Raw genomic sequence first — 21990 nt, 5'->3', positions numbered from 1 at the left:
TGATAAATGTTATGGGGCCTTATCGTGGAAGGAACAGCACAGAGCCATAGATGTTCATGCAAAGCCAGATCAACCAAAATAATAAGTATAGATTTATTATTTTTACCTCCAAATCTACTTTCCTTGAATATATATCTATATTCTCAAGGTACATATATGTGAAGTTAAGTACAGTAAACCTATACTGTAGCCTTCTAGGCCGCTAGCTACACTGGTTGTTAAAGGCCCTGAACCCGCGTTATAGACCCAAGCCTCAGACGAGGGCCTATAATGAGGTGGGGGGGGCCTAGCCCAAAGCAGAAGGGCAATAAGGTTATTAGAACATTCCTCCCACTGAGGGTGGAGTCTTCTAAATTAATAAAGAAAGTAACAGAAAGACAAACATTGGAATTTAAGGTCAGAAAGCTTATAGTAGCTATCATAAACCTTGAGTCACATCTTTGTCTTCAATGGAGCTCCCAATATTCTAATGTTCCAACTGCCTGTATAGTTACCTTCACAATGTTTTTGTTATCAATATTCAGGCCTCAATATTTTGGCCAGACATTACTTTTTCCTCTATCTCCCAGTGGAAAACCACGGACTTTGCATGAAATCCTAACGCCAAAGGACAGCAGGTGCAAACAGGAAGAAGTGGTATACGGTGGTATAGTCCTACCAATAAGGAATGTACTTTGCAGGAAGTTGCACATATTATGTGACTCACTCTTGAGTGGTTGTCCTTGCATTGAAATGTGTACTGCTAGGTTTACTTGCAGTGCAAATATTAAGCAACAGCAGTGTCGCCTTTGCGGCACAGCGGAATTCCAATGTATTTTTAATGCCATTGTGAGTGATGACATCATCACACACTCCTGCTAAATCCCAGCTTACTCTATATTCCAAACCAGTGCTTAATTTGTATAAAACTAAGTGCCAGGGCTCTCATCAGGAGGCCACTGCAGCTTGCACCACACATCGTCCTACTATGCTGTCAATGATGATAACAACACACCTACTTCTCATCACACTCCTACAAGTGCCACAAATTCGGACTATTGAAGGCCCCCAAAGCTGTAAGAATGGCTTGGGTGGCAGGTAATAGACATTTCAAATGTATATTGAACTAACAATTAACTGTTGGTGTGGTCATCTCTAAATTAGCCAGACAGCGCCACCTTGTGGCAGACTGCCACAAGCGCCAGCGTTGACAATTAAGTGCCGGTGCCAAGCACCGGATACCACCGTCTCAAATTAAGCATTGCCAACTGCTCACCATTGGTAAATATTACCTCACTTAATAGACTGCATCTTGAAAATCATTAGGAAAACTCTACTCCACTGAGTTATGGGCGCTGAGGGATAATATCATATCTCAAATGCACGTATGTTTATTAAAAGGCCCAGGCACAACTGAGCAAGTTTTTCTATCATCTTTGCGGATTTACAAATAAGTTGTCATACAAGAGGAAGCTGTGTTCACTCTCTTCATAGAGTCAGAAACAATTTTCTATCCCTAGAAAATTGTGAATAGATTCATACCTACTACATGTATTGAAGCCAAAATTTTCAGGACATTACACTTACACTAGATATGTAGTTAAATGGGAAGTTACACCCAAAACATTTATTTGGACACCAAACGACTCACAGACCAAAGTATAAGAATTACCAAGCAATTTAATGTTTTTTTCCAGTGTGCTTTGCCACTTCTTTCCAGCTTTAGCAGCTGGAAGTTAACATGTGGTGACCTCCATCTTTCTCCCTCCTTGCTGTTCTGTGACACATTTCAAGAGAAGCACGTGATATACTGTTAACTGGAGGATTCTGCTGGTTCGTATAGTGGATCTTTCAATGCCCCAAGAGCAGTGGATGAAAGCTCTCCTTCAATGGGGAAGGTATTAAGAGCTTATACACTGGTAAAGATATATGCCAAGGTCACATTATGGCACCTACTTTTTGATTTTATTTATAAATGTGGTAGCCCCAGAACTGCATACAGCAAAGAGGGATGCCCTAGACCAGGGCTAAGCAAACCACCATTTTATTCTATATGGAGAACAAAGCTATCTCTCAAGGACCTAGCAAAGGCTCCAAAACCCATTCAACAATTTTGTAGCCTTCTGTACAAAATTAGCCTTTTGATCATCATTTAAAAGACCAGACTTATAGTCAATATTTTACACACACCTAATGTTTCTGATTCCTATATTGAAAGGTAAAAAGGTAAACAAGTTTGATTACTGTGATATCCGGTTTGCAGATAATATGAAAGGTCAGATGTACTGTAAGAAGACATTACCAATCGATCCCAGAGTGGCTGCACTATATAAATGTAATAACAAGTACGGTGGCCCAGCTACACCAGAAGCATCTTCAGACAAAGTACATCTGTGGCTCTATATGGTGCACAGAGTCAGGGTTAGTCTTATTAGAGTAAGCAGATGTTGTAAAAGCCTATGGAAAGGTCCACGTAGAACCTCTTGTATCTCTTGCATCTAGGATGGAACATAAGAAAGGGGAGTTCAGAAGCACAGCATGGACTTGATGCCTGTTAGGCATGTGTGAGGGTGGGAGAGTTTTTCACACCATGCTGAGTGCATTACGCGGGGCTCTGGTTCAAGAGTGTCCTGGCTAATATATAACACGTTATTATTCCAGTCCTCCATGGGGCAATTTACAGAACAGCCATTGGCTGTGTCAAAAAGGGATAAATAGTCCTGGGTAATAAAATCTGCATGCTGGGCCTCATTCATAAAGGGCCCTCCGCACTCGTGGCGGAGATTCCGTAGTTTAGGGGAGTCTCCATGTGAGAAGTTGGCCTGATGTGCAGTGCTCACTATTCTAGTGATCACTATATATCAGTCCAAACAACCCTTATTGATGATTGGTTGTAAGTCAACCTTATAGACCAGCTATCCTAGTAGCATGGATACGAGCAGTCTAAGGCTAAGACTCTAGAGGGCGTGTTAAGCCAGCTGTTTTACCATCACATTACCCCTTGAACACCCAGTGAAAGGACACCACACAAGTTGTTATGAAAATAAACAGTGTATTTATTTATAACAAGACTACCCTGGCTCTTTATGAGACAGGGAGCTAAGCACACAACAAAACTCTTACGAAAATACTTTTAAGTTAGCACGTTACACAAATGCCCGAGGGGCACGAAAAACCATATACGCTAAAAGTGGAATGCGAATTACTAGCAGGTAAGTAACAGTTCTAATAGGCTTTGGAATCGCTAGGACTGGACTAGGGAATCGTTAGATTACTACTAGGAGGCCCAGGGGACTCGGGTGCAGAGTGTGCACTCTCACGCGGGATGCGGGACAAAGTCTATGGAAGCTAGAATTCACAGAGTTAGTGTTCACGGGCGAACCCGACCTGGTAGGAAGAAAACGACAGTGGATCCTGACCCTTGGATAGTGAGGCTATGCTGGGACACCGGAGTGCCGAAGTTACCTAGCCCAGGGGCTGCAGCTGCATAGGTCTGAAAAGACGTCGGGGATCTCGTTGCCGGACCAGGAGCCTGGAAGGAAGAAGTTGCTGGCAGGCGACCAGTGAAGAAAAGTTCGATGGATCCAAGCCTGGATCAAGGAGGAAGAAAACCTGAAAGCAGAGGGGACCAAGTTCTTGAATCACTAGCCAGTGATTAAGTGGGCACCAGGATGGCACCGGGCGAAGTCACCGCAGTCAGGTGAGTGGGCGCTGCTGGGCTCTGCAGTCTCTCGGACCAGGAGGCGTTGTCGGCGACCAGGATGGAGGTGCGAGCTGTCCCACGAAGGATGAAGTCGTCGGCGTCGAAGTCACCCAGGATTGGGCAACAAGCCTTGGCTAATTCAAGCCCACGCGGTGGACTCAAAATGGCGTCTTGAGTGGACCAGGAGGGTCCGGGGTGCTCCTCTTCTGGAAGGGAGCAAGGGCCAGTCTGGAGCAACCAGACCAGCAGCAGAAATGTCATCGGGCGTCGTCAGGAAGGCCACAAGCCAACGGGCTAGTAGCCAAACAACGCGGTGAGCAGCGCAAAGCAGAAGGGCCCCACGCAGATCGTGGAGATGCTGGGGGGCTGCACTTCGGAGCTGGAGCTGCTCAGAGTCGGGGCTTCTCGGACCCCAAAGCACTCACCAGTAGATTACTCGGCGGGCTTGCTGGAAAGAAGTCGGGCAGTCTTGAAGATGGCCGGTCCCTTGAGGTCTCGTCGCACCCACGGTTCTCAGCTGGGCTGTAGAGGCGGGTAGAGGTCAGAGGTGCCAGGGAAGCCGGTTCTCGTCGAGCTGGGCAGTCGGATTCCGGAGGAAGGACTTACAGCAGACCGCAGTGTTCTTTAGATGGTGCCTGCGGATGCAGGGTGACTACTCCTTAGTCACAAGGGAGAATCTTGAAGAAGGAAATCTTGAAGTCCTTTCGCAGAAAGTCGTGTCTTGATTCCAAAGATGATCTGATTTGGAAGGGGGCCAGTCTCTACCTTTATCTGGGAAAAGGGGGCTGGCACGCGACTAGGTCCTGCCCTATGGGTGGGACCAGGAGGGGGGTGGTTACACCCACTTCCTTGGCGGGCTTTTCCCCAGGCCAGGGGCTGGAGTGCCCCTGGAACTGGTTCCAGCCAGCCTATGCACAGTGAGCACCGGGGTGCCACGTGCAGTCACCTTCCTCTAAAGCCCTGCCTACCTACAATACACAAAACCCTGTCTGGGACGGTGCTGGCACCGCCCCTGGCAGGAAACCCTTTGTCCTTATCTCCTGCTCTGGGAGGACTCCCAGCAGCAGGAGGGCAGACTTGTGTCTCGGTGGCAGCATCCATTTTGTGGATGCTAAGGCTCTGTCTGACTTTTAACCGGGTTATAGGTTACATGCATGTCGTGTCCCTCTAGAAGGGTGGAATGCTAACCCCGTCGCCAGAATTGGCGAGGGGTTAGTATTCCAATTCGTATGACACCTTACTCGACATGTTTTGATAAAACGATACCAGAGTTGGCATTTAACCGCGAGGATTATAATGCACTTAAGAGTATATGGTATGCGATATCATGGAAACGGCTAAGGGATGGATCCCGAAAGCCGCAGACAGGCTCAGCTCATGCTAGAGCACCATCTCACACGATTCCAAGCACTCTGCCTTCAGGATTGTTAAGGCCTGCCATAGGAGTGACTGATAGGAGATCTGTGTGTCCATTTTAGGGTTAGATATAGGTATACTATATCTAAAGCAAAGGGTGATTACACCACCTTGCCCCAGCTGTCAAGCAGCCAGTTGTGTCAGATTTGGATGGCCAGCCAGGGGTGGCATAATACATGCTGCAGCCCCTGGTAGGCCCTGGGTACACCTATGCCCTGGGTACCTAGGGTACACTGTACAGGGACTGATAAGGTGGCTCAGTATCCAATTTAGATATGTACCTAAGGTACATGGAATCCATTTTACAGAGAGAGCAGTGGGCCTGAGGTCCTGAACAGCAGGGCCTCAGGTCAACTAAGTCAGAAAACCAGCAAAACACCAGGCAAAAAGTTGGGGGCAACCATAGTCAGGGGTCAACCTTCCTACATAACCCCCCCCCAAACGAAAGGAGATAAGGCTATCCTTGTCCAGGTAAGCCTATATTGCCTAAGTGGCCATTTAAGGAAGTACCAGCACTGGCATGGTTACCCCCTATGTCATGGTCCACTAAGCAATCCCTCACCCTAAGGGTGTCTGAGGGTCTCCACCATAGGGAATCTCTACCTGTGGTGTGTTTTGTCAACGAAAAAGGCTGGTGCTGAAATGGAGTACTGAAGTGAGGCTCTACTAATTTTGGGCTCAGCTTCCTCCAATAATTTTCCACCATATAGGCCTTTCTTTCCAAGACTGAGTTGTTTTGGGCTCTCAGGGTCAACCTCTGGCTACCTACAGCTGGAGGTTGGGTCCCTCTGTTTGGCTTACTGGAGGGACAGGTCAGGTCTGGGGCCCTCAGGTCCCAAGTTTGGCTGTGCCCAACAGTGTCCATCTGTGGGAGGTCCCTAACTAATTTTAAGGGGGATCCCTCAGGAGTATGTTTTATTTTCACTTGGCTAGGACTACTAGCTTCAGTGCCCTTAATCTGCTGATTGGGGAATTCTTTTGGACAGGGGGCCCCTTGGGGTCCAACACTGGCCTCCCTGACCTCTACAGCCTTGGGCTGACTGAGGCAGGGTAGAGAGAGGCAGGTTACCTGCTCCAGACTGGGTCCCACCTTGGAAGGGTCCACTGACATCAGGGGTTCTGCCAGGCTAGGCCTGACTACCTCTGTGGCAGTTTCTTCACAAGGGGTCAGATCAGTTCCCTGAGGAGGCTGATCCTTTCCTAAAGTCTGGTGGGAGGGAGATTTCTCTTCCTCCTCAATACTCTCTGTCTGAGTGGAGTGATCCATAGTTTCAGGCTTCACAACACTGTCATCTGTCTGAGTTTGAGCTGTGGCCATCACAACTCTCCCAACCTTTTCAGGAGGGGGCTCAGTTTGGGTGTGGGCTGTGACCATCACAGCCTTGACAACCTGTTCTGGGAAGGAAGTTGTCTGAGATTGGGTTGTGACTGGCACAACCCTCCTGACCTGTTCAGGGAGGATATCTTGGACTGGGGCTGTGGCTACCACTGCCCCACCAACCTTACCATGGATGTTTACCATTCTAGAATGGGTTTCTTGCTCTACTTCAGCCCAGGCTGAGAGCTCTAAATCATTCCCCAGTAGGCAATCTACAGGCAAGTTTGGTGACACTGCCACTCTCTTGTGGCCAGTGACACCTCCCCAGCTGAGATTGACCACTGCCATGGGATGATCTCTCTGTACTCCATCAATATTGGTCACCTGGTATGTGGCACCAGGTAAAAGTTGCCTTGAGGGGACTAGACTCTCAGTCACCATGGTGATGCTAGCCCCTGTATCTCTATAGGCCTCAACTTTTATACCATTGATGAGGGGCTCCTGTCTGTACTTGCCCAAAGTGTTGGGACAAGTTGTGAAGTTGGCAAACCCCATGCCAGTCTCACAGACAAGAGTATCTAAGTTTGGGGACCTGGTTAGGCCAGAGTCCCCAGGAACTCCCAAAGTAAATGCACCCAAATTCTTGGGGGCACTCCCACCACCTGGGGGATTACTACTAGTAGTAACAGGAGGTTTGGGAATGTTACTTGGGGGTATGTTTTCCTTATTGTTATTCTTTGGGCAACTGCTGTCAGTTTTTAAATGACCCACCTGTTTACAGGGATAACAATAAGGTTTCTTCTGGTTATTGGAAGGATTCTGGGACCCACCCCCCTCAGAGGATTTTTGGGGCCCTGATGTGGTTTGATCTGTAGATTTATTCCCACCCTTCTCTTGAGGCTTGGTTGATTCCTTTTTCTGGTCACCACCTTGGTTCTTGGGCCTAATCCTGGTTCTGACCCATTTGTCTGCCCTCTTACCCAATTCTTGTGGAGAGGTCAGATCAGAGTCTACCAGGTGCTGGTGTAATAACTGGTTCTGACAATTATTTAAGACTTGCTCTCTCATAATTAGATTATACAATCCCTTGAAATCAGTAACCTTACTACCCAGTAGCCAGCCTTCCAAAGCCTTAGTGGCACAATCAACAAAGTCTGACCAGTCCTGAGACTGAGTTTTCTGGGTGTCTCTGAACAGCAACCTGTACTGCTCAGTGGTTAAACCAAACCCATCAACCAGTGCATTTTTCAGGACCTGGTAATTGTTAGCATCCTCAACTCTAGTAGTGAGGAGCTTATCTCTACCTTTGCCATCAAAGGAGAGCCACAGTATAGCTGCCCACTGACTCTGGGGAATGCCCTGCACAGTGCAGGCCCTCTCCAGAGCAGCCATCCATTTCTGGATGTCATCCCCTTGCTTAAAGGGGGGCACTATTTTAGTCAGGTGTTTAGTATCTAAACCCTTCTCTTTATCTCTTGGGAGATTGCTGCCACCAGTGGGAGCTAGCCCACTCATCTGCTGCTCTCTTGCCAGGGCAAGCTTCTCTTTGGCCAGGGCAATTTCTTCCCTTTCAATCCTCAGTTCAGCTTGTCTCATCCTAGCTTCATGCTCCCTTCTCTGAGGGGAAGTAAATCTCCTCTGTGGAGGATTCCTTCTCCCCTGAGAGGAGGCATTAGAGTGCAGAGATCTATTGGAGTCCCTAGAAAGAGATCTATCTCTCCTAACTCCAAGGTTAGGCCCACTTCGGGTTAGTACTGGGGGGCCCCCAGATCCTAGCCCAAGTAAGTCTAAGTTGGTCCTAGTTAGCCTTCTGACTACCTCAAGACCTTTGTCTACCCCATCCCCAGAGAGTACCTCCTGATCCTCCTCCTCAACTGCTGAATCAGTGTTGGGGAGATCTGGATCCCCAGAGGTTCCCTCTAAGGCTGGCATGTTCTCATGTAACTGAGAAAGCTTTCTGGCATCATATGTCTCTAAGAGACCTATCAGAAAGGAAGTGGTGGGGTTAGACCCCTGCTTCAGTTTTCTGGAGACACAGATCTGTCTCATCTCATGAAAACTGAGAGCTGCATATCTTGAAGTGACCTGTGGAGGGTCAACACTGACCAGGGGAGTCTCAGTAGAGTCCCCCTGAGTCGACATGCTTTTCTAGTGAGGTGTAAGTGGTGCACTTACCTACACTATATGTTTGCCTACTGATCCCTTGCTAGAGTTGTAGTTTAGGGTGTGCTAGGCCCTAGGAGCTACAACAGCTGGTTCAGTAGAACTCAGAGTATTCTAAGCTAAGTTATATGTACCTTTAGTACTTATGTGATCTTTCACAAGATATTCTTAGGGCATGTGTGGTAAAACAACAGCAAGCTCAAATCCCAACCGCTGCTCACCAATGTGAGAAGTTGGCCTGATGTGCAGTGCTCACTATTCTAGTGATCACTATATATCAGTCCAAACAACCCTTATTGATGATTGGTTGTAAGTCAACCTTATAGACCAGCTATCCTAGTAGCATGGATACGAGCAGTCTAAGGCTAAGACTCTAGAGGGCGTGTTAAGCCAGCTGTTTTACCATCACATTACCCCTTGAACACCCAGTGAAAGGGCACCACACAAGTTGTTATGAAAATAAACAGTGTATTTATTTATAACAAGACTACCCTGGCTCTTTATGAGACAGGGAGCTAAGCACACAACAAAACTCTTACGAAAATACTTTTAAGTTAGCACGTTACACAAATGCCCGAGGGGCACGAAAAACCATATACGCTAAAAGTGGAATGCGAATTACTAGCAGGTAAGTAACAGTTCTAATAGGCTTTGGAATCGCTAGGACTGGACTAGGGAATCGTTAGATTACTACTAGGAGGCCCAGGGGACTCGGGTGCAGAGTGTGCACTCTCACGCGGGATGCGGGACAAAGTCTATGGAAGCTAGAATTCACAGAGTTAGTGTTCACGGGCGAACCCGACCTGGTAGGAAGAAAACGACAGTGGATCCTGACCCTTGGATAGTGAGGCTATGCTGGGACACCGGAGTGCCGAAGTTACCTAGCCCAGGGGCTGCAGCTGCATAGGTCTGAAAAGACGTCGGGGATCTCGTTGCCGGACCAGGAGCCTGGAAGGAAGAAGTTGCTGGCAGGCGACCAGTGAAGAAAAGTTCGATGGATCCAAGCCTGGATCAAGGAGGAAGAAAACCTGAAAGCAGAGGGGACCAAGTTCTTGAATCACTAGCCAGTGATTAAGTGGGCACCAGGATGGCACCGGGCGAAGTCACCGCAGTCAGGTGAGTGGGCGCTGCTGGGCTCTGCAGTCTCTCGGACCAGGAGGCGTTGTCGGCGACCAGGATGGAGGTGCGAGCTGTCCCACGAAGGATGAAGTCGTCGGCGTCGAAGTCACCCAGGATTGGGCAACAAGCCTTGGCTAATTCAAGCCCACGCGGTGGACTCAAAATGGCGTCTTGAGTGGACCAGGAGGGTCCGGGGTGCTCCTCTTCTGGAAGGGAGCAAGGGCCAGTCTGGAGCAACCAGACCAGCAGCAGAAATGTCGTCGGGCGTCGTCAGGAAGGCCACAAGCCAACGGGCTAGTAGCCAAACAACGCGGTGAGCAGCGCAAAGCAGAAGGGCCCCACGCAGATCGTGGAGATGCTGGGGGGCTGCACTTCGGAGCTGGAGCTGCTCAGAGTCGGGGCTTCTCGGACCCCAAAGCACTCACCAGTAGATTACTCGGCGGGCTTGCTGGAAAGAAGTCGGGCAGTCTTGAAGATGGCCGGTCCCTTGAGGTCTCGTCGCACCCACGGTTCTCAGCTGGGCTGTAGAGGCGGGTAGAGGTCAGAGGTGCCAGGGAAGCCGGTTCTCGTCGAGCTGGGCAGTCGGATTCCGGAGGAAGGACTTACAGCAGACCGCAGTGTTCTTTAGATGGTGCCTGCGGATGCAGGGTGACTACTCCTTAGTCACAAGGGAGAATCTTGAAGAAGGAAATCTTGAAGTCCTTTCGCAGAAAGTCGTGTCTTGATTCCAAAGATGATCTGATTTGGAAGGGGGCCAGTCTCTACCTTTATCTGGGAAAAGGGGGCTGGCACGCGACTAGGTCCTGCCCTATGGGTGGGACCAGGAGGGGGGTGGTTACACCCACTTCCTTGGCGGGCTTTTCCCCAGGCCAGGGGCTGGAGTGCCCCTGGAACTGGTTCCAGCCAGCCTATGCACAGTGAGCACCGGGGTGCCACGTGCAGTCACCTTCCTCTAAAGCCCTGCCTACCTACAATACACAAAACCCTGTCTGGGACGGTGCTGGCACCGCCCCTGGCAGGAAACCCTTTGTCCTTATCTCCTGCTCTGGGAGGACTCCCAGCAGCAGGAGGGCAGACTTGTGTCTCGGTGGCAGCATCCATTTTGTGGATGCTAAGGCTCTGTCTGACTTTTAACCGGGTTATAGGTTACATGCATGTCGTGTCCCTCTAGAAGGGTGGAATGCTAACCCCGTCGCCAGAATTGGCGAGGGGTTAGTATTCCAATTCGTATGACACCTTACTCGACATGTTTTGATAAAACGATACCAGAGTTGGCATTTAACCGCGAGGATTATAATGCACTTAAGAGTATATGGTATGCGATATCATGGAAACGGCTAAGGGATGGATCCCGAAAGCCGCAGACAGGCTCAGCTCATGCTAGAGCACCATCTCACACGATTCCAAGCACTCTGCCTTCAGGATTGTTAAGGCCTGCCATAGGAGTGACTGATAGGAGATCTGTGTGTCCATTTTAGGGTTAGATATAGGTATACTATATCTAAAGCAAAGGGTGATTTCACCACCTTGCCCCAGCTGTCAAGCAGCCAGTTGTGTCAGATTTGGATGGCCAGCCAGGGGTGGCATAATACATGCTGCAGCCCCTGGTAGGCCCTGGGTACACCTATGCCCTGGGTACCTAGGGTACACTGTACAGGGACTGATAAGGTGGCTCAGTATCCAATTTAGATATGTACCTAAGGTACATGGAATCCATTTTACAGAGAGAGCAGTGGGCCTGAGGTCCTGAACAGCAGGGCCTCAGGTCAACTAAGTCAGAAAACCAGCAAAACACCAGGCAAAAAGTTGGGGGCAACCATAGTCAGGGGTCAACCTTCCTACACTCCACAATTTTCCACAATGAGAATTCTGATTGCGGAAATTCTGCTCCGAGTGAGGAGACTACCCCACAACTGTGGGGCCTCTGACACCCCTGCGGGGGCCTCCCCCACCACTGTGGGGCATCTGCCACAAGTGCAGGGCCTCCGCCATGACTGCGGGGCCTCTGCCACCACTGCAGGGCCTCCGCCACAACTGCAGGGCATCTGCCACGAGTGCAGAGCCTCCGCTATGACTGTGGGGCATCTGCCACCAGTGCAGAGCCTCCGCCACGACAGTGGGGGCATCTGCCACAAGTGCAGGGCCTCCGCCACGACTGTGGGGGCATCTGCCACAAGTGCAGAGCCTCCGCCACGACTGTGGGGCATCTGCCACGAGTGCAGAGCCTCCGCTATGACTGTGGGGCATCTGCCACCAGTGCAGAGCCTCCGCCACGACAGTGGGGGCATCTGCCACAAGTGCAGGGCCTCCGCCACGACTGTGGGGGCATCTGCCACAAGTGCAGAGCCTCCGCCACGACTGTGGGGGCATCTGCCACAAGTGCAGAGCCTCCGCTATGACTGTGGGGCATCTGCCACGAGTGCAGAGCCTCCGCTATGACTGTGGGGCATCTGCCACGAGTGCAGAGCCTCCGCCACGACTGTGGGGGCATCTGCCACAAGTGCAGGGCCTCCGCCACGACTGTGGGGGCATCTGCCACAAGTGCAGGGCCTCCGCTATGACTGTGGGGGCATCTGCCACGAGTGCAGAGCCTCCGCCACGACTGTGGGGGCATCTGCCACGAGTGCAGGGCCTCCGCCATGACTGCGGGGCCTCTGCCACCACTGCAGGGCCTCCGCCACAACTGCAGGGCATCTACCACGAGTGCAGGGCCTCCGCCATGACTGCGGGGCCTCTGCCACCACTGCAGGGCCTCCGCCACAACTGCAGGGCATCTACCACGAGTGCAGAGCCTCCGCTACGACTGTGGGGGCATCTGCCACGAGTGCAGAGCCTCCGCCACGACTGTGGGGGCATCTGCCACGAGTGCAGGGCCTCCGCCATGACTGCCGGGCCTCTGCCACCACTGCAGGGCCTCCGCCACAACTGCAGGGCATCTGCCACGAGTGCAGAGCCTCCACTATGACTGTGGGGGCATCTGCCACAAGTGCAGAGCCTCCGCTATGACTGTGGGGGCATCTGCCACAAGTGCAGGGCCTCCGCTATGACTGTGGGGGCATCTGCCACGAGTGCAGAGCCTCCGCTATGACTGTGGGGCATCTGCCACCAGTGCAGAGCCTCCGCCACGACTGTGGGGGCATCTGCCACAAGTGCAGGGCCTCCGCCACGACTGTGGGGGCATCTGCCACAAGTGCAGAGCCTCCGCTATGACTGTGGGGGCATCTGCCACGAGTGCAGAGCCTCCGCTATGACTGTGGGGGCATCTACCATGAGTGCAGAGCCTCCGCTACGACTGTGGGGGCATCTGCCACGAGTGCAGAGCCTCCGCCACGACTGTGGGGGCATCTGCCACGAGTGCAGGGCCTCCGCCATGACTGCGGGGCCTCTGCCACCACTGCAGGGCCTCCGCCACAACTGCAGGGCATCTGCCACGAGTGCAGAGCCTCCGCTATGACTGTGGGGGCATCTGCCACAAGTGCAGAGCCTCCGCTATGACTGTGGGGGCATCTGCCACAAGTGCAGGGCCTCCGCTATGACTGTGGGGGCATCTGCCACGAGTGCAGAGCCTCCGCTATGACTGTGGGGCATCTGCCACCAGTGCAGAGCCTCCGCCACGACTGTGGGGGCATCTGCCACAAGTGCAGGGCCTCCGCCACGACTGTGGGGGCATCTGCCACCAGTGCAGAGCCTCCGCCACGACTGTGGGGTCATCTGCCACGAGTGCAGAGCCTCCGCCACGACTGTGGGGGCATCTGACACATGTGCAGGGCCTCCGCCACGACTGTGGAGGCATCTGCCACAAGTGCAGGGCCTCCGCTATGACTGTGGGGGCATCTGCCACAAGTGCAGGGCCTCCGCTATGACTGTGGGGGCATCTGCCACGAGTGCAGAGCCTCCGCTATGACTGTGGGGCATCTGCCACCAGTGCAGAGCCTCCGCCACGACTGTGGGGGCATCTGCCACCAGTGCAGAGCCTCCGCCACGACTGTGGGGGCATCTGCCACAAGTGCAGGGCCTCCGCCACGACTGTGGGGGCATCTGCCACCAGTGCAGAGCCTCCGCCACGACTGTGGGGGCATCTGCCACGAGTGCAGAGCCTCCGCCACGACTGTGGGGGCATCTGCCACATGTGCAGGGCCTCCGCCACGACTGTGGAGGCATCTGCCACAAGTGCAGGGCCTCCGCTATGACTGTGGGGGCATCTGCCACAAGTGCAGAGCCTCCGCTATGACTGTGGGGGCATCTGCCACGAGTGCAGAGCCTCCGCCACGACTGTGGGGGCATCTGCCACAAGTGCAGGGCCTCCGCCACGACTGTGGGGGCATCTGCCACAAGTGCAGGGCCTCCGCCACGACTGTGGGGGCATCTGCCACAAGTGCAGAGCCTCCGCCACGACTGTGGGGGCATCTGCCACAAGTGCAGGGCCTCCGCTATGACTGTGGGGGCATCTGCCACGAGTGCAGAGCCTCCGCTATGACTGTGGGGCATCTGCCACGAGTGCAGAGCCTCCGCCACGACTGTGGGGGCATCTGCCACGAGTGCAGAGCCTCCGCCACGACTGTGGGGGCATCTGCCACAAGTGCAGGGCCTCCGCCACGACTGTGGGGGCATCTGCCACAAGTGCAGGGCCTCCGCTATGACTGTGGGGGCATCTGCCACGAGTGCAGAGCCTCCGCCACGACTGTGGGGGCATCTGCCACGAGTGCAGGGCCTCCGCCATGACTGCGGGGCCTCTGCCACCACTGCAGGGCCTCCGCCACAACTGCAGGGCATCTACCACGAGTGCAGGGCCTCTGCCATGACTGCGGGGCCTCTGCCACCACTGCAGGGCCTCCGCCACAACTGCAGGGCATCTACCACGAGTGCAGAGCCTCCGCTACGACTGTGGGGGCATCTGCCACGAGTGCAGAGCCTCCGCCACGACTGTGGGGGCATCTGCCACGAGTGCAGGGCCTCCGCCATGACTGCCGGGCCTCTGCCACCACTGCAGGGCCTCCGCCACAACTGCAGGGCATCTGCCACGAGTGCAGAGCCTCCGCTATGACTGTGGGGGCATCTGCCACAAGTGCAGAGCCTCCGCTATGACTGTGGGGGCATCTGCCACAAGTGCAGTGCCTCCGCTATGACTGTGGGGGCATCTGCCACGAGTGCAGAGCCTCCGCTATGACTGTGGGGCATCTGCCACCAGTGCAGAGCCTCCGCCACGACTGTGGGGGCATCTGCCACAAGTGCAGGGCCTCCGCCACGACTGTGGGGGCATCTGCCACAAGTGCAGAGCCTCCGCTATGACTGTGGGGGCATCTGCCACGAGTGCAGAGCCTCCGCTATGACTGTGGGGGCATCTACCACGAGTGCAGAGCCTCCGCTACGACTGTGGGGGCATCTGCCACGAGTGCAGAGCCTCCGCCACGACTGTGGGGGCATCTGCCACGAGTGCAGGGCCTCCGCCATGACTGCGGGGCCTCTGCCACCACTGCAGGGCCTCCGCCACAACTGCAGGGCATCTGCCACGAGTGCAGAGCCTCCGCTATGACTGTGGGGGCATCTGCCACAAGTGCAGAGCCTCCGCTATGACTGTGGGGGCATCTGCCACAAGTGCAGGGCCTCCGCTATGACTGTGGGGGCATCTGCCACGAGTGCAGAGCCTCCGCTATGACTGTGGGGCATCTGCCACCAGTGCAGAGCCTCCGCCACGACTGTGGGGGCATCTGCCACAAGTGCAGGGCCTCCGCCACGACTGTGGGGGCATCTGCCACCAGTGCAGAGCCTCCGCCACGACTGTGGGGTCATCTGCCACGAGTGCAGAGCCTCCGCCACGACTGTGGGGGCATCTGACACATGTGCAGGGCCTCCGCCACGACTGTGGAGGCATCTGCCACAAGTGCAGGGCCTCCGCTATGACTGTGGGGGCATCTGCCACAAGTGCAGGGCCTCCGCTATGACTGTGGGGGCATCTGCCACGAGTGCAGAGCCTCCGCTATGACTGTGGGGCATCTGCCACCAGTGCAGAGCCTCCGCCACGACTGTGGGGGCATCTGCCACCAGTGCAGAGCCTCCGCCACGACTGTGGGGGCATCTGCCACAAGTGCAGGGCCTCCGCCACGACTGTGGGGGCATCTGCCACCAGTGCAGAGCCTCCGCCACGACTGTGGGGGCATCTGCCACGAGGGCAGAGCCTCCGCCACGACTGTGGGGGCATCTGCCACATGTGCAGGGCCTCCGCCACGACTGTGGAGGCATCTGCCACAAGTGCAGGGCCTCCGCTATGACTGTGGGGGCATCTGCCACAAGTGCAGAGCCTCCGCTATGACTGTGGGGGCATCTGCCACGAGTGCAGAGCCTCCGCCACGACTGTGGGGGCATCTGCCACAAGTGCAGGGCCTCCGCCACGACTGTGGGGGCATCTGCCACAAGTGCAGGGCCTCCGCCACGACTGTGGGGGCATCTGCCACAAGTGCAGAGCCTCCGCCACGACTGTGGGGGCATCTGCCACAAGTGCAGGGCCTCCGCTATGACTGTGGGGGCATCTGCCACGAGTGCAGAGCCTCCGCTATGACTGTGGGGCATCTGCCACGAGTGCAGAGCCTCCGCCACGACTGTGGGGGCATCTGCCACGAGTGCAGAGCCTCCGCCACGACTGTGGGGGCATCTGCCACAAGTGCAGGGCCTCCGCCACGACTGTGGGGGCATCTGCCACAAGTGCAGAGCCTCCGCTATGACTGTGGGGGCATCTGCCACGAGTGCAGAGCCTCCGCTATGACTGTGGGGGCATCTGCCACGAGTGCAGAGCCTCCGCCACGACTGTGGGGGCATCTGCCACGAGTGCAGAGCCTCCGCCACGACTGTGGGGGCATCTGCCACAAGTGCAGGGCCTCCGCTATGACTGTGGGGGCATCTGCCACGAGTGCAGAGCCTCCGCTATGACTGTGGGGGCATCTGCCACGAGTGCAGAGCCTCCGCCACGACTGTGGGGGCATCTGCCACGAGTGCAGAGCCTCCGCTATGACTGTGGGGCATCTGCCACGAGTGCAGAGCCTCCGCCACGACTGTGGGGGCATCTGCCACAAGCGCAGGGCCTCCGCCACGACTGTGGGGGCATCTGCCACAAGTGCAGGGCCTCCCCTATGACTGTGGGGGCATCTGCCACGAGTGCAGAGCCTCCGCCATGACTGTGGGGGCATCTGCCATGAGTGCAGAGCCTCCGCCACGACTGTGGGGGCATCTGCCACGAGTGCAGGGCCTCCGCCATGACTGCGGGGCCTCTGCCACCACTGCAGGGCCTCCGCCACAACTGCAGGGCATCTGCCACGAGTGCAGAGCCTCCACTATGACTGTGGGGCATCTGCCACCAGTGCAGGGCCTCCGCTATGACTGTGGGGGCATCTGCCACAAGTGCAGAGCCTCCGCTATGACTGTGGGGGCATCTGCCACAAGTGCAGGGCCTCCGCTATGACTGTGGGGGCATCTGCCACGAGTGCAGAGCCTCCGCTATGACTGTGGGGCATCTGCCACCAGCGCAGAGCCTCCGCCACGACTGTGGGGGCATCTGCCACAAGTGCAGGGCCTCCGCCACGACTGTGGGGGCATCTGCCACCAGTGCAGAGCCTCCGCCACGACTGTGGGGGCATCTGCCACGAGTGCAGAGCCTCCGCCACGACTGTGGGGGCATCTGCCACATGTGCAGGGCCTCCGCCACGACTGTGGAGGCATCTGCCACAAGTGCAGGGCCTCCGCTATGACTGTGGGGGCATCTGCCACAAGTGCAGAGCCTCCGCTATGACTGTGGGGGCATCTGCCACGAGTGCAGAGCCTCCGCCACGACTGTGGGGGCATCTGCCACAAGTGCAGGGCCTCCGCCACGACTGTGGGGGCATCTGCCACAAGTGCAGGGCCTCCGCCACGACTGTGGGGGCATCTGCCACAAGTGCAGAGCCTCCGCCACGACTGTGGGGGCATCTGCCACAAGTGCAGGGCCTCCGCTATGACTGTGGGGGCATCTGCCACGAGTGCAGAGCCTCCGCTATGACTGTGGGGCATCTGCCACGAGTGCAGAGCCTCCGCCACGACTGTGGGGGCATCTGCCACGAGTGCAGAGCCTCCGCCACGACTGTGGGGGCATCTGCCACGAGTGCAGAGCCTCCGCCACGACTGTGGGGGCATCTGCCACAAGTGCAGGGCCTCCGCCACGACTGTGGGGGCATCTGCCACAAGTGCAGAGCCTCCGCCACGACTGTGGGGGCATCTGCCACGAGTGCAGAGCCTCCGCCACGACTGTGGGGGCATCTGCCACAAGTGCAGGGCCTCCGCCACGACTGTGGGGGCATCTGCCACAAGTGCAGAGCCTCTGCTATGACTGTGGGGGCATCTGCCACGAGTGCAGAGCCTCCGCTATGACTGTGGGGGCATCTGCCACGAGTGCAGAGCCTCCGCCACGACTGTGGGGGCATCTGCCACGAGTGCAGAGCCTCCGCCACAACTGTGGGGGCATCTGCCACGAGTGCAGAGCCTCCGCTATGACTGCGGGAACATCTGCCACGAGGGCAGAGCCTCTGCTACATCTGCAGGTCCTCTGCCACGAGTGTGGAGGCTCCCCCACAACTGCGGGGCCTCCGCCACGACTGCAGGGCATTTGCCACAACTGCGGGGAATCTGCCACGAGTGCGAAGGCCCTTTGTGAATCAGGCCCTCAGTGTTTACGGAGTGGGTTGTTCTTATGATCAATTCCAAGGAAGGAAAATGGATGAAAGTGAAGCATATATGGATATTATTGAACCCCTGTTGGCCTCGGAAGTCTTTGTTAAAGAAAAATGCTTATAATAGTGTGAGAAACCTTTCTAGGAAATGTGTCCCCTATGAGAACTGGGTCAGAACGGTGGTATGTTTTATATTGATTTTCACTCTTTATACCCCACAGAGATGATATTTTCTGTTGCTTCCAGAAGCTCACAGTGTGAAGTATTTCCAACACAATTGTTTATGTTATTTTTATCAGCCTTTGTTTAATACCTACTACCATTAGCGCATTTTCTGATTCTCTGTGCCCTTTACGGCGGTTCTGGGATTCCAGACGACAGGTTTTGGATGGCTATTTGGTTGGGAACTGTTGCAGAGTTCAGTGTCTAGCAATGGTTCGTGTTGGTTAATGTGAAGTTAAAACCAGTTTCAAATACTCCATCACCTTTATATTTCCATAAAATGGATATTGATCTAAAGTGACAAAAAGCACATATGGATTATGGGAGATAATGATGAGACAGAAGGAGGAAGGCAGTATCTGATTCCTGAACTCTCCCTCTCAGTCGCATCCTTCTTCTAAGGATGCTTTGTACATGTCTAAGCCCTCACCTCTCCTGCTCAGTGATATCCTTCTTGTGATGATGAATGGTACATGTCCAATCCCTGAACAATCCGCCAGCAGTCACCTCCTTCTAAGGATGCCTGGCACATGCCTGATTCTTGAGTCACATCCTTCTTCTAAGGTAGATGTCTGAGCCCCCACCTCTGCCGTAGCAGTGACATCCTTCTTCTAAGGATGCTTGGTACGTGTCTGATCTCTGAACTCTCCCTCAGCAGTGACATACCTCTTCTAAGGATGCTTGATACATGTCTGGTCCTTGAACTAGCCACTAGCAGTCACATCCTTCTTCTAAGGTAGCTTGGTACATGTCTGACCACCCACCTCTCCCTCTCAGTGACATCCTCCTTCTAAAGATGCATGGTGCTTGGCTAACCCTTGACCTATCCACTAGCAGTCACATCCTCCTTCTAAGAATTTATGGTACATGTCTGATCCCTGACCTCTTCGTCAGCAGTGACATACTTCTTCTAAGGATGCTTGGTACATGGCTAAGCCCTCACCTCTCCTGCTCAGTGATATCCTTCTGATGATGCATGATACATGTCTGAACTATCCACCAGCAGTCACATCCTTCTTCTAAGCATGCCTGGTAGTTGGCTGAGCCCTCACCTCGTCCACAGCAATGACATTCTTCTTCTGAGATGCTTAGTACATGTTTGATCCCTGAATTCTATATCACCAAATAGAAGACTGTATCATGCTTCTCTTTCTTTACTGGAGCAAATACAGCAGCCAATAAAACTTTAAACTACATAACCTGGAAGGACTGCCCCTTCCTTCTCTACACCAATCAGCATTCCTCCATCAGGTATAAATCCTTGCAACGCGGAAGTCCGTTCTCTTTGTTTGCTGCTGCAGCAGCGAGTTAAGTGCTTACCATTTATTTTTATTTTATTCTGTGATTGAGTGTGAATATTGTGAATTGTGCAAACTTTTTTTAGACAGGACGAACATGCATAGACATGCATGTGGGCTGATTAACGCCCATTCTCTCGAGTGGGAGCTGGACAGACGCGCTTTGCGCATAGTGGGTAAGTCCTCTGTCTGGCTTCATTGAGTGTGCACATGCGCAAGCAGAAGATCAGACATCATTACTTTCCGATCGGCTCCTCGCACGGTGCTCCTATAGTCAGCCTTCCCAGTCCTAGAGAACACCCGACGGGACGCAAAAGCGGTCAAGGGCACTGCCCTTGGAGAGTTGGGTGGCTCCCTCCACAGCTATAAGAACTAAATCAAGTCTGGTACTTTAAATTAAATAAAATTACAAAGATTTACTGACTTGAGGCTCTAAGCCTGTGAGAGTTCAGGTTGTATCACCCCTGGGCATACTGTCCCCCTGAACCTCTTCCACCCCTCCAATAGATATCACGATGGCGTACTATGCAGAGGAGGGTAATACATTTATAGAATACTATGAATATGAGGAGGTGCCTTACAAGCACCAAATGGAGGAGCAGTTAATCGAGGCTCTAGATTCACATGTGCAGGATTCAGTGAATTGGACATTGATTAATGCTTTACAGCCTTTTACCCAACCACTGAAGAGTTACAGCAGATGTGTCTCAAGAGGGCCCTTAGAGGAATCCTTAATAAAGGAATTGAAGAAGGGTAAGAAGGGCATTGCCCGTGATGTGACATCCATGCATTCCTATGCAGAGGTCCTACCACAGATGGCGTTGTCGGTCCTACGGGACCATGGATATGGAAGTTCATTTACGCAAAGCGCCTTGGGTGCTTTATCGAGTTCCACCCCAAGGGTGGCTGAGGTCTTTTCTCATACTACCTCTGTTACTTCCGAATCGGTCGAGGCACAGGAGAAACTGAGTCCAATAAAGAGACACAAACGTAGGACGCATTACATGGTACCTGAAATCCCAGGAATCAAGAATCTCCTTTTTGACCCCAAGAATATTGTACACCCTTGGTCTACGAAATGGGTGCCTATGCTAAAATTGCACACTATGTGCCAGACAATTTGAGACAGAGTTTTGAGTGCGATGTGCGCTGCACCTTAAATGATAGTGCTCATGCCCTACCCTCCTGGGCAAGGTAACTGAGACCCCAGAAGTGGACCCCAACATGGCCACATTTTTGAAAAATTTCACTAAGGACCCTAAAAAGGGGCTCAACAGGGCCTGGAGGTGATGTCAAGACAAGCTTCTGGATATGTAAGGGCCTCGCACCAAGATTTTAGACCTGGCAGTCAGGGCCAAAGATTCCAACTCCCTCCTTGACCCAACTGAAGTCCTCGAGCAGAAGCAAAGAGCCCTGTGTTTCTTAGGAAACACAAATTGCGCCTTGTCCATGGAACAAAGGAAATCCTTTCTTATGAGTATCGACGCCCAACTGGCTGAACTGGTGTCCACGGAAGCGGGCACCCTAACCAACAGTCTGCTGTTTGGCAACACATTTGTTGAAGATTTGGGGAAATATGTGTCCACCTTTTCGGCCCTAAACAAAGCCCAGACATCAATTAAAAAAGTTTTCCAAAATGGCTCTTTTGTCAGGGCCAGACGCTTTAGGGGTCAAGCGCCTGGCCGAGGATTTTATCAGGCCTCAAGAGGATATGTGACCAGAGGACGTGGGGAAGCTCCTTGCTCCAATTTCTATCCTACCTGCAATAGAGGTGGCAGAGCTCGACAACGCCATGGTGGCTACAAGGGAGGAAATAACTCCGGTGATACAGCCTACTCAGGTAAAAATACTTCCTTCAGCAGAAGTTTTGGTGGAGGAAGGATACGTTTGTTTCATCACAATTGGGCCATGCTTACTCAAGATCAATGGGTATTTCAGACGGTTCAGGGATTTCACCTGGAGTTCTATTTGTCACCATCCGGAGGACTGAAGCCGAGCCCTCTCCATTTTTCCCTCACAGAGAGCAGGTTCACAGATGATGAAGTTTCGACGCTGATGCAGAAAGAGGCTATAACATAA

General features: G+C 53.6%; 1 protein-coding gene across 2 annotated transcripts in view; it reads right to left on the bottom strand.

Moving 5' to 3' along the window:
* The window catches only part of PODXL2 (podocalyxin like 2), a 272175-nt gene that overhangs the window by 5804 nt on the left and 244381 nt on the right, over nt 1-21990 (bottom strand). The gene's annotated exons all lie outside the window — the stretch shown is intronic.

Source organism: Lissotriton helveticus, chromosome 9 (assembly GCF_964261635.1).
Source record: "Lissotriton helveticus chromosome 9, aLisHel1.1, whole genome shotgun sequence".
NCBI lineage: Eukaryota > Metazoa > Chordata > Amphibia > Caudata > Salamandridae > Lissotriton > Lissotriton helveticus.
Note: the sequence above shows the minus strand (reverse complement) of the source record. Positions and strands in the feature narration are given on the sequence as shown.